Source organism: Nanorana parkeri, unplaced genomic scaffold (genome assembly GCF_000935625.1).
Source record: "Nanorana parkeri isolate BGI_ZX_2015 unplaced genomic scaffold, ASM93562v1 scaffold398, whole genome shotgun sequence".
In the NCBI taxonomy this organism is placed as follows: Eukaryota; Metazoa; Chordata; class Amphibia; order Anura; family Dicroglossidae; genus Nanorana; species Nanorana parkeri.
In genome coordinates this window covers 51,098-63,203 of record NW_017306666.1, presented here as the reverse complement: position 1 = coordinate 63,203, position 12,106 = coordinate 51,098, and positions in this window count along the sequence as shown.

Genomic DNA, 12,106 nt, shown 5'->3' with positions numbered 1-12,106 from the left:
CTGGCTATGTTGAAAGAAGGGGGGGGGGGTGGCGAAAAAAATTCTGCCCCGGGCACCCATAACTCTGGTTACGCCACTGAATGGAGCCACCCTTGTGTGTGCTAGTAAGCCGTTTGTGTCTCCATAAAACACACACAACACAGCAAAGCAAGCCACTCTCCTTCTCCCTGCTCCTCCCTCTTCTCCAAGCTAGTAGATAGACAGCTGCTGGACTCTGTGATCTTGTACAGGACAAGACGTTCAGGGAGGAGGAGCTAAGAGATGATAGATCCAGCTTTTCAGAAACACGATGACTAAGTTCTTGGGCAACAATGTAAACACATACATAAATGTATGTTTGCTTGATTGGATTAATTATTGAAAATAAGTTTGAGAGTTTAATACTGCTTTGGTGGGTGGAAAAGTCCAATGATGCTCCACATCACCCTTCTGATAGCTAAACTCTAGGCAGATAAATAGACATAAATAAAGTTTTGACTTTAGTTGCACTTTAAAAATTCAATAAACATATATTTGTTAAATGCAGGCAGTGTAAGTACATGAATCAGGCTCTTGCAGTCCTAGTGCAGCAAAGTGAGAGGACGAAGCAGCAAAAGGAGCCAATTAGTTCACCTGCTGACAAGAAGCATACAGATAGGAAGAAAAGCAGAGTGACAGAGAGATGAACTCATCATTCTGCTGCTTTTCATTTCACTATCCAGTCACAGGCTGGGGTGAGTTTAGGATGACCTGGTATCAGAGGAAGCAGGCTGCATGATGCTGGCCATCAGACTGAGGACATCTAGTTGCATAAAAAGTACTGTAGAGGAAATCTGTGGATTGAGGTTGAATATTTCAGCCAAATATGCTTTTGTTATTTTATCTTTTAATTGGCTAATAATTTGTATCATGTTATTTTTGGATGTAGTCCTTTCACCGCTTTAACTTTGACCACCCATAGCCTTAACATACTTAACATACTTCTTAATCATGCATGAATTATCTGTAGGAATAATCATTTCATAAATGATAATTATGTCCTCTATTAGAAAAAGTACATGTAAAAAATACACCCGGTGATCCGGGCAGTATCACACTTCCTGTCTTAGGGTGACTCCAATCTATGGAGGACAATGGATCCCCCCTTGGACTTTCATCCTGTGGAGAAGGTAGTGTAAGATGGGCTTGACTAACAAATTAGATCTGAACTCAGCCAACACTTTTTAAGCAGTTACAGCAAAGTTTTTTTTTTTCCTTTAGGGATAAAGGTTTTATATAAATGAATAAAAGCGGACAATTTTAAGCCTCACCGTCAGTATCAAATCTTTTGCCTCAACCTTCTATCTGCCACTTTTGCTGGACAGCTTGAGCTAGTAAAGGAAGTAGAAAAATAAAAGATCGGATCACCAGGTGAAAATAAAGGAAAAAATAAAACTATTGCAGTACCACATTTAAGGATTGGTAAACTGATACAGATCACATTTTTATTTGGGTTTTAGATCCTATACTGAAAAATGGCCTGCATGGGAAGGGGGTTTAACACCGCGGATGTCAACTGGTTAAGGATAAAAGGAATTGCAAATTCATTTTCATGTTTCAAAAGCAGGTTTAAGATTGAATTATCAAAAAATATATTTTTAAAAACACTAGTTTGTTAGACAGAACAGAAGTATCTTCATGCTTCATTGTCCGCCTGCAAGCATTATAGGACTATACAAGAAGAAAAGGCATTAGTCAGACATTTACAGGACAGTGTGATTACACTAACTGTATGTACACAACACATTCCCAGCAGAGCTAAACCAGATGTGCAGGTAACAAACTGTGCCTGTCTCCTTGGTCAGAAAAATGTCTTAGTAGGAGGAGTAGTGTTCCTCTTGAATTCCTGCTGTGTAGCGTACAACTAAAGTGCACCTGTCAGGGGAGAAATATGGGGACTGCTACAAGTGCTTTCAAAAATACTAGATGCATGATTATTTTTCTGTTCAGTACTTAGTCACATGTCCAGAACAAGTATGAGTTAAGAAATTCCAACTTTCGTTATCTCTCCAAGTTCCAGGTCAAAAGCTCAGAAAGCTATTGAAGGCAAAACATTAAAGTGGGAGACAGGCAAATCAACATTTGCAGATGGAGGGGTCAGCAATCAGGGCCTACATTTTTATCTCATGATAGGTTTCCTTTAAAATGACTCCTTCACTTGAAAAAATAAGAAAGCACGTCATGGGCCCATTCATTTCTTTTAGGTGAGCTATATTCTGCTAAACAGCTGGAATACAGCTCACTCAAAGAAATAATTTAGGACAACGACATGCATGTATACTAAGATGATCTACTGGGGAGGTTTATTATTATTTAAAGGGCAAGTTCACAAAAAATGACTTTTTTCTTTAAGTGATCCATTAATTGTAAGTTACAAGGAAGAAAGCAGAATGGAAAGGCATACAACTTATACATGCTCTTCAGATGCCTTTGACAATAATGGACACTATGGTTGGCTTAGTTTTTATATAATAACACCACAAAAAGCCGCCAAAAAACGGTGTGCTCCACCAATGTACAAACAAAGGGATGTTCCATGCAATGATGAAAGAACTGCCAGTATGTAGGTCATAGAAGCCCTATATATATGCACACGGATTCGCAATTACACTTAGAATCTAAAAGGTTTTACTTACCTCCATGGCAAAAAAATATGTATTTTTTTCCAAATAATAATATAAGGAGTTCTATAATTGTTCAAGAGAAGGGGGCGGGGGTGTGGCATCATTTCTCCTCCTCCAATCACAGAATACCTTCTATTCTTTGAAGAAATACAACGCATTTTGTGAATGGGCACGTATTAAGGAGGGGTGTGTGAGGTGACCTTATTATTTCACTGCTTGAGTCACATCTCACCTCTCCTCTGAGCCCGAAAGACTGATGTTATGTGTAGGAGACAATGCACTGCCAGGTAAGATTTTTATACTTTGCAGTGGCCCTCCACACAAAACATGCAGCTTTTAATGATACATTTACACATCCAGTGCAGTGTGTAAATTATCATTATTGTGGAGTTGAGATTAAAACCTAAAAACCACACCCATGCCATCAGTTTATATTTTTTTTTAAACAAACATGTTTATCCACTCAAAAACGTAAGTGGATAAAGTCCTATGACTAGGACACTACCTGAAGGAGGGAATCTTTACATGTGGCACAGAAGATTGTTTGTTTTAATGTCAAATTCAGATTTCTCAGGAAACCTGCACTGGGGGGTTCAAACAATATTTTGCAACAGGTGAAAAAATTGACAAGATTAGATATTTTTGAGAGCTTTGCAGACCTAAGCGTGTTCTAACCAAGATGTTTTCGTTTTAGATCTTAAGATTTCCTGGATCTTTTATCCTAAGGCAGAAATGCCTTGTGTGAGATTATGCCATTATCCTGAACACAGAACAGAACTACAGGTTGCTTTAGTTGGATATTTACATGCTATGTGACTGTTCTATCTGCATTCTACCAATACCTGTACACTTTCACACAATTCTGATGGGTCATTCATGTCACACTTCCCAACATTTTATTTTAAATAGGTTTAAATTCTAGATAACATTCAAGCAACTATGTCATGAAAAAAAGGGAACCTAGTGCCTGCACATTTCCCTAATGCCCAAATGCTTGACTGTTCTGATAAACCGCTCTAATACTTTACAGAAGTGTTGAAGTTTGCCAGCTCCCACCCACCTCCAACAGATTCCTACTGACCCATCACCATGAAGGCAAGCTTTGAGATGACCAGGGAGTGCCAGAGCTTTGTCAGTCAAGCTCGGTCCAGCCGTTGGGTGCAGCAACGGGAATTTGCAGACCTAGAATTGCCATTTAAAAAACGGGGGAAAAAAAGTCCATTAATGGTAATACCATAATGCAAGTGTCCACATTCAAGGCTGTCTAGTGAAAACAGAGACAACTAAGAGGCATGCCTTAGGTAAGACAGGGTATAATATATAACCCTAGAGAGTCACTACTGTAGAACCCCTAAGGAGCATGTACCTACATTTCCTGCACTCCACTGTTACCCCAATGCCCTATTAGACCTCCTAAGGTCCCTGTGCTAACTTTATACCTTGCCCTAATATGATATTACTCAAGCCTGGCAATGGGTCACTCAGGCACCAAGCAGACAAGAGCAGCAGGGGAGTTTGGAAAAGTAAAGTAAATTTCTTCTTAGGATAATGAACTTGTCATTTTACTCAGTTTATGAAAATGTTGTAATTCATTATTTCTGATCCATTTATGTATGCTTATTCATGCTGACTCACTGTAAACATTGTATACTAGTACTTAAATTGTAGTGCAAAGTAAAAACAAAAAAGTCACAGACCAACGCAAATCAATAATCATCACATCACAATTATTGTCACCATCATGGTCAAAAGGACAGAGGAAATGGATTTTCAAGCCAAAAGTTGTTCTTTCTTGTTTTTCATTTTGGACAGAGTGGTGAAAAGGCAAGAACTTCTCCTCATCAGATTTTTACTGCTATCTGAGGCTCTGTTACAGAGATTTTCCCTTAATTTCTGTCTTGGTGAAAATGGTTTTACTGCACAGCAAGTAATGTAAACTTTGCATCAGGGACATGCAACAAAAAAAACAACAACAAAAAAGTCTTGTTTGACAGCAAGTAGTTAGGCATGAGAAGTTTGGTTCAGTAGCGTTCCACTGCCAATTAGGGGCATTGTGATATACATTCATTTTAATTGCCTTTATTTTTGATAGATTATATAGCAATTGTCTAATTGTTTTGGAGCATTTAAAAAAAAATATTTTATTAGAAATACAAATCCGACAGGGGATCTAGTTCTAGCCTTTCCCTACTCAATAAAAAGCATTTTGATAATGCAGTACTCATATGGTTGCATACGTCCCTTTTTCATGCTGCAGTGCAGTTTTACTGACCAATGCGCTTTGTTGACTTTGTTCACTAGTTTTTGTTTTTTTTATTGCTCCAATTTGGATTCCTGGTTATGTTATGTTTGTTTTCTTGAATTGTTTTGCAATCTTTAATATAAAAAAGTATAATATATATATTAGACACGTTGGCGGCGTGCCGTGAGGACTTAAGCTGCGTGCTGGGTGCCGATCTGTGTTTTTAATATTACATGCGTGTAAGTAAACCGCATAGGAAGCACCCTGAAAAATGCACAGCAATGTGTCGGAATACAAATACATAGCTCTCAACCGTCCCTCTGTTAAAAGCAAATCCTTCTGCCCCTGTTTCCTCCCCAAAATGTCCCTCTTATACAGCTGATGTATAGAGCTCTATAAAATGGCACTATTGACTACCGAAAAAGCATTATCCTACCTAAAAAAATGTACTTATTCATATATATATATATTTTATATATATATATATATATATATAAAATCACACACACATACATACATACATACATATATTATACACCTTTTTATCGCCATCTTTGCTGCAGATTTCCCTTCACTTCCTGTCTGGTAAAATGTCAGCAGGTCAGAGGTCAGGGGAAATCTCTCTAACATAAACCCATAGGGCATGGGTGGGCAAACTGACCCTCCAGCTGTGGTGAAACTACAAATCCCAGTCTCTGGGAGTCATGTCTGTGGCTGAGAGAACCTTGTAATGCCTAATAGGATTTGTAGTTCCACAACAGCTGAAGCACTGGAGTTTGTCCACTCAATCAAATTAAAAAAAGTTTTTAGCTTGATGTTTATTCTAATAGTCTTGTTCTTTACTTAAAAAGATTTATAGGACTTATCTTTTACTCCATGAGAATGTCTTTCCCTGTCCTAAAAAATGTTTGCTATACCACACCTTGTCCTATAATCAGATTTAGAAGAGCCTGCAGATTTACAATGTATAGCTAGAGTAAATCTACCAACTGCTTGACATGATGGCTTATCAGTTTCTAAAGTCAATACACAGTGACTTCAATCTCTGCATTTGTTATTATATCATCTATTTTGCATCCAAACTTGTTCTCACAGATAGATTTCCTAATATTGCTCTCGGCAAACAAGAAGAAACGAGGAATACCAAACCGCAGCACTCAATGACCTGTACAGAAAACTCCTCTGTGAAGATTCCTTCACATCATTCAGATTCACCTCATCAAGATAACATAATAACATATTCGCTACTCTCTATTATATTCTGACTGGAAGAATATTCTGGAGTTTTGTGTTGTTGTTTTCTCATCAACCAATCAAAAAGAAGCTGACAATTTTATTCTCTGTAAACTGCAAATGAAAAGTATATTTGAGTATATATGAGTACCGCAATATACAGGGGTACAGGTACACTTAAAAAGGAGAACTATGGGGTCAGTGTTTTTCCCCATAGTTCTCCTTAGGGTAATGGGAGGACACAAACTAGCGTCCTCCCGTTACCCTAAGCTCAGTATACCGCGAGCTACAGCTGGGGGTATACTGAGACGCCGCAGCAGGAGCAGATCCCGACTTAGATCGGCCCAGCTGCGTGACAGCTGGCTCTGCCTATCTAGAGGCAGAGCCAGCTGTACCTGCCCCCTCCCCCGTCCGTTCCGCCAGTCAGCGCTGACAGATCGGAGCGGGGAGAGGGGAATCCAGCCCCTCCCCCTGTCGCAGCAGAGAGCCGTGACAGGATGGAGAGGTGAGCGAACCCGGTATGTGTTCGCTCACCTCCCGATCTACTGAGCCGACCTGTGACAGTCTCATTGTCACAGGTCGGCTAGAACTATGAGGTGAGTGAAAAGCACTCATCTCATAGTTCTCCTTTAAAAACAAGATCACACAGGGACTCGTACACACACACACATACAAATCACACACAGACACACAAAGGTTGGACTTGATGGACCTGTGTGTCTTTATTCATTGTAACTACATTTTTATATATGTTCTTTAAGTTCAAGACTTAAATTAAAAAGGCTCATAAAAAACTGTTCTGATATAAAATAGACCAAAAGAGCAGACAAATCAGATTGCACACACTGCAGGATTGACATACAGAGGGACAAAGCACTCCCAGCAGTATTAAGCTAGACTTAAAGCAACAGTAAAGTCTACATTTAAAAAAGAAAAAAAAAAAAGGGATAGAAGAAAAGGCCTCAGGTGGCGAAAAGGCCTCAGGTGGTGATACCGCAATGTGCCAATATCCACAGCCTATTAGCACATTATAGCCAAATTATCTTGCAGACAATCCCCTCCAGTGCTCTTCCCTCCATTGCAAGCCGTTGCCATCTTCACCTAGTCTTCTTCTGGGTACAGCGTATGGGAGTTACCTAATTTCAGCACAGGACCTTGCCGAGCAGGTAGAAAACCCAGCACGCAGTTACTCTAATCAGATGAGATTGCAGAATGAGATTCACACAGACAGCTAGTAAAGCAGAGGTTAAATCAGCGTACTCATGAAGGAGCAAAGACACGCCAAGATGAATGCATGATGAGGATGATCTTCTGTCAGGTTAAACTACCATGACTGCACATGTCACCCACTGCACATGCTTCATAAATTCAGCTGTATAAAGTTTAAAATGTAAGATGCAGTACTTCATAAAGACACTAGGGTGCTGGTAATGTATGCCCTTTTCTGAGAGGGGAATATTATTTTTAATCCTTTGGGAACTGTCTGTGTCTGTCACCAATATAGAAATCCAATGGGACAAAAATAGGCATGAAGCAGAGTATCCTGGCTCCATACTTGTTAAGTACATGCACACGGCAACAAAACAACATGTAAAGCAGAACAGTAACAGCTATCAGACACATGATAATATAACGTATAACTAGAACTTCATTTAAAAGTGCAACTAAAGTCAAAACCTTTGCCGAGGGATTAGAATCCCTGTCAGGTTTTTATTGTGGTCTGTGTCCCCATCATGGAGAGTCACCCTCTCTATTTGTCCTGGTGACCACTATCACTGAAAGTGAAAGCAAATCCCACATTTTGGGCGGTCAACAGAACACGAATAGATGGGAAATCCCCTAATGAGTACATTAGTTCCAGTGACCCTCTCGACTACCAGGGATTTCCCTCTCTTTGGAGGGATTTCTTCTCACTTCCTGTTTTGGCTATCGGATAGGAAGTAAAGGGAAATCTCCCCAATGGGACACAGATGGCAAAAAAAAAAACCTGACAGGGCTTATAAATTTCCTTTAATCTGGCCATACACTGTATAAATTTCAGCCGGTTATTAAGGAATCAGCTGAAATTTGCTCAGTGCATGACCCTGTTGGCACCCTTCTGTCTAGTTGCTTCCCGGCAGGTGGATGTACATTTACGTGATTTTTTTTTCTGCGCGAACAGAACCCCGCCGGGAAGGTAAACCGCCGTTACCGGCTGTTTTATACAAGCACTCGGCCGGCTCTATAGCCAGTCGATCGCATGTATAACCCTGCATTCTGCACGCCCCCCTTTGATGCCGGTTATCCTGGGCACCGCTGTCCCCCCTGTGGTGCCCGGGACAGAGAACACCGGCACATCAGCTTTCGTTACAAAAAGGAGGAAAGATCAGCATTCCCCACCATTGATATCTCCTCCTCTCGCTCTAAAGGGGGAAGCGATGTGTATTACATCACTTCCGCCTTTAGCTGTCATTTCTCTGGCTGCTAGCTAGAGAAGAGGCTGGTGAAGCAGATCTCAGCTTCATCAGCTTCTTGGGGGGTCCCCAGGTGACATTAGGGGTCCTAGAGAACCCTGACGGCTCCATAAAGGAGGACCTGTCATTGTTTTTTGGCAAACACATTGGGGGATTGTTAGCCCCCTATGTGATAGCAATCAAGTGTAAAAAAAAAAAAACACACAAAAATGTCCCCCCGCGCCCACTTATAAACCTAAATACGCGTTGGGTGCGCCTATGTGCGAAAACGACTACACAACACGTTACATGTCGTAAACTGCTAAGCGATAAAAGCCTTTAAAGCGTCGCCTATGGCCAATTTTAGGCATGGTAGTATTTTTGCGATTTCGCGGGCACACGCAATTTTAAGGCTTTACACGTTTGGGGTCTATTTACCCAACATGACCCCCATCTTTTACCAAAAAAATTGGGTGCTGATAAAATGTTTTATAACATAACGTAGGGAAAACAGTTTTTTTTTTTCAAAATTGTCGGTGCTTTTTCATCATATAGTAAAAATTTTTTTAAAAAAACCCAGCGGTGATTAAATACCACCAAAAGAAACCTATCTGTCCCCAAAAAATGGTATAAAAGCATTGGCAATGGTATACAGCATTACATGACAGAATAAATGTCAGTCAAAGTACCTCAGCACTGAATGCTGAAAAATGGCCTAGAGACAAATGGGGTTTAACACCCGTCAGCAAGTGGTTAAAGAGCGAAGGTGCCGGACGAAAAATTTTCAGGCAAAAAGAGACGGCAGTCAATTAGCTGCTGTTCAGGTATTCCGACAGCGGCATACTCGCCGCTGTCAGAATACAATAGCCCTGTGGGAGATTCAGCCATCCACTCTGTTTAGCATGGATAGAGGAATCTGCTATATTTTTTTTTTGTTCCGCCCTAAGGCCCAATTCACGCAATCATGATTTGCTGCTGGAACGCACTGGAGCGCAACCCGCCCTGCTTCCTGCGTTTAGGGGCGGAAGGGGGCGTGGAGGTGTATTGAAGTCAATAGTACCGCAGCCACGCCTCCCCCCGTCCGCAGTGTGATCACCTGCACCAGAACACATGGCAAAACAATGCCTGCATTCCGGTCCAGTGCGATCTGAAAAAATGCTGCAAGCACTATTTATTCAGATCGCACTGGACCAGAACGGAGGGCATTCCTTTACCTCGCGTTCCAGGGCGGGCGATCGCCGTGCCTGCGGTGCCATTGACTTCAATACACCGTCGCACCCCCTCCAGCCCCTGAACGCAGGAAGCTGGCTGGGATGCGCTCCAGTGCTTTCCAGCAGCGAATCGTGCTGGAATGCACTGGAGCTCGTGTGACAGGGCCCTAAGGTTGAACAAAAAATATATTACAGTGCAAGTTCAGCTTTACTCTATCTAAAACTAAAAAAAAAAGTCTTGGCTTCAGTTCTGCTTTAACTTTACAAACAGCATCATTCCATTTCCACGGGCTGACCATAGAAAATCTTGTAAATAAATACACACGCCTGCACATTTCAAATAAAAAACAAAGTCACAGAAAACTATTACAAATACTAAAATACTAGATGTACTATGTTTAATTGTTAGGTCAATATGGCTGCTGCACCGCGGATACATCCTGCTTACCTAATGGGAGGTCATGCATAAATGTATCTATTGTTTTCATTTTACAAAGGAGTCAGTACAGAACATCCATTGCAGCTGCTTCATCCAATGTTGCTAAATGTCACCAATCATTTATTATGAAATAAAGAAAAGCAGCAGTCTTTTTTCAGCCGCTACAAATGTCAATGTTGGTCACAACAAGCTGTCAGAAATCCAACACATTAGCAGTTGTATAGATAGGATCAGCCATACCTACAAAACCTATTATGCTTGTAACTGAAGATTCAGGTGTTTAAATGTTCTGTTTGTTTTGCAGCGATTTGTAGAAAAATAGCACTCTGAAAAATACCCTCCATACAACTTAACATTCCAGTACTCTTTGAGGAGTGTGAAAACGATTGCAGTGTCTTGCTGATAGTTGTGCTTACAGCCGGAATCAATTCATCAGCATTTACAGTATACAGGAGTGTTTTAAAGGTTTTAGAAAAATTAACCCTTGCAGTGGAGCTACCCCCATGCTAAAGTGGTCATTTTGGTCTAGGAGCGAAAATATAGAAGAAATACTCAACCAATCCTTGGTCCTGCGGCTGCGACTGCTCACCTCTCCTCCACTCTGCGGTATGTCCCTCTGCGTTTTCATGTCCAATAAACCTGTATTAGATATGACAACAACATCACAGGCACTTAGACCACCAGAGCACAGGGGAGAAGAGGCTACAGGGACCGGCTTAGCAGCCAGGGGGGACCGAGGATCAGGTGAGTATATTTTCTTAATGTGCTCTCCGAGAGAAAAATGAGCAGTTAACCCTTTCAGTGTGGGGGTAGCCCCAGTGCAAGGGTTTATTATTCTAAAGCCTGAAGTTCTTCTTTAATATAGATAACATGCACCACTGTTCTCAAACTTTAGTCCTCCGATTTCTATATGTAGGTTGATGAACAGCCACTGATCAATGTAACCGCAATGCTTAATAGCTAAGTGACATGCTTCTTGCCCACCAACAATGCTTGGAGTCTGAATAACCAATCAGGAGGCCCCAATGTTATCACATAGGGAGAAGGTGGTGCATGCAATAACCCACAACACTGGGTTCTGTTGGGAACCGTTGGTGACTGATTGGATGGCATAGGGATCAGCAAAAAATGTAGGTTTAGGCACCCAAGGTTGGAAGGGTGCATTTGAAATAAGGTAACTGAAAGTGGGTTTGTCTTAATAACTAAAAACCAATCAATCAATAGAACATGCATGTCGCTACAAATGACTGATTATCGAGCAGACCTGTGATCTTCACTGGTATCTATGCTTCAGCCTGTAGTAGCGTGATAATATGAATTATACGGATTTGAAAGGATTCATAGACGCACGCTGTAGTCTAAAAATTCTGAAATGGATTTCATTCCTCAACTATTTAAAGTGATATTGACCACTTGATGACCGGGGTGTTAAACCCCCTTCCTGTCCAGGCCATTTTTCAGTATTCAGCGCTGCGGTACTTTGACTGACATTTATTCCGTCATGCAACGCTGTACTGAAATAAATCTTATATAATTTTTCGGGACAGATAGAGCTTTCTTTTGGTTGTATTTAAATCACCACTACGGGTTTTATTTCTTTTTACTATAGAACTAAAAAAAAACCACACACTTTTCCCTTATGTTATTAAACATTTATTACTACCCACATTTTTTGTTAAAATATAAAAGACGGGGTCACGTCAAGTAAATGAAACACCAAACATGTCAAGGCTTACAATTACACACGCCCACAAAATCGGAAAAAAATTACCACACCCAAAATTGTCCATAGGCGACGCTTTAAAAGCTTTTACCGCTCATCAGTTTAGTGTTATCAGTGATTGATGGCCCTACAATTTATTGCTCTCACTGCGACGTTCACGGCGATATGCAACTTTTGTGGCGCA